We start from the raw sequence: 1,511 nt of genomic DNA on the forward strand, positions 1-1,511 counted from the left end.
GTTGCGATTAGATTGTTTTGAAATTTTTAATTTGAAATTTTCAGTTTACGTAATTTTAATTAATTTTAAAATTAATAATTTAAATTATTTTCTTGGATTTTAATTTTGAATATTGTAATTATAATAAATTTTATTTATTCTAATTATTTTACTAAAATTAAAATCATGAATTAATTTAAATACGACTGAAATCAAATTAAATTTATGGATTCAATTATAAATTTATATGAGCTTTAAATTTTAATTAAATTTGTATGTTTCCGGTTAGACTAGAAATACATTTTTATGTTTAAAATTAGTAAAGCATATGAATTTATTGGTTTAAGTGGGAGCCCTTTTTAGTCATATACTCTTGATTAGGTCTACAAATCCTTAAGGTTAAAACAACTTGATTAGAATTAATAAGGACTGAATAATTTGTAGATTATTGGTGCCCTTGATTAATTGCTGCAAATGTTTATGTGATGCATAATGTGTTTTACTAACCAGCTATGTGGGCCATTCATGATAATGAATGGGTGAATGGTATATATTGTATATGTACTGTTTTGCAGGTCATGAAGTGACTAGTATGGCCCAAATAGGATAGAAAATATGGTCTGCGTACCATTAATTTGAATGTAATTGGTCTTAAGTACCAAAGTTGTTTTTCAATTCAAATATGGTCTGTGTACCATCAAATAGTTGTAATTAGTTTTAATTATAGCTTATTCTATTTGAAGAAAATGGTGCCTCCCACGGAGATTTTCAAGACGGACTTTGAAGTTAAATCTTCAAGATGAAGTCGGGCCATACTAGATCACATTATCTTATGCATGTTTTAAGTTATTTATTGCTTTTAAATATGTCTTAAAATGCATGAGATCAAAGCTTGATTATGTTGCATGATTAAGGATTTTAGTTCACTTAAAATCTAACCAACATAGTAAGAGCCTTAAGTTCCAAACTTAAAAATTGAGTTAAAAGGTGCCATGCCAAAATATACACTTGCTTGGATATCCTTTACATCAATCTAGTAATAGTTTTCGCTCAGCGAGGTGTTACTTATTGGTCCTAAAGGGGCAAGGTACACAAATAATTGTGAGTACATGTTAGTTTTAGTGAAACTCAACGATATAAGTAAGGAGTCCTTTTATGTCGTGGCAAAATCGATAGGTTTACCTAATAAGTTCTTAGACGTACCTATCAACCAAGAGTAGTTTCTAGACTATTAGCAAAAGGCTTTTGCTTACCTAAAATGTTTTAGAATTGAGTCGACAAACTGTGCTTAATTCTTCAATGGTTTTAGGGTCTTGGAATCATTTTATTCACACCTGCCGGAACACATAATTCGAATAAAATGCTAATGACTTGTTTAAATTGCATGATTGCTTTCATTTTCAAGTTATTATTCATGATAAATGTTTAGACTTTGCATGCTTCAATGTATGTTTTAATTATTGTTTATAATTAAATATCTTGCACTGCAATAAATCCTTTTAGAAAGGTAACAGTAAATTTCCTCGATTGGT

This window comes from Spinacia oleracea, chromosome 2, assembly GCF_020520425.1.
Source record: "Spinacia oleracea cultivar Varoflay chromosome 2, BTI_SOV_V1, whole genome shotgun sequence".
NCBI classification, from domain to species: domain Eukaryota; kingdom Viridiplantae; phylum Streptophyta; class Magnoliopsida; order Caryophyllales; family Amaranthaceae; genus Spinacia; species Spinacia oleracea.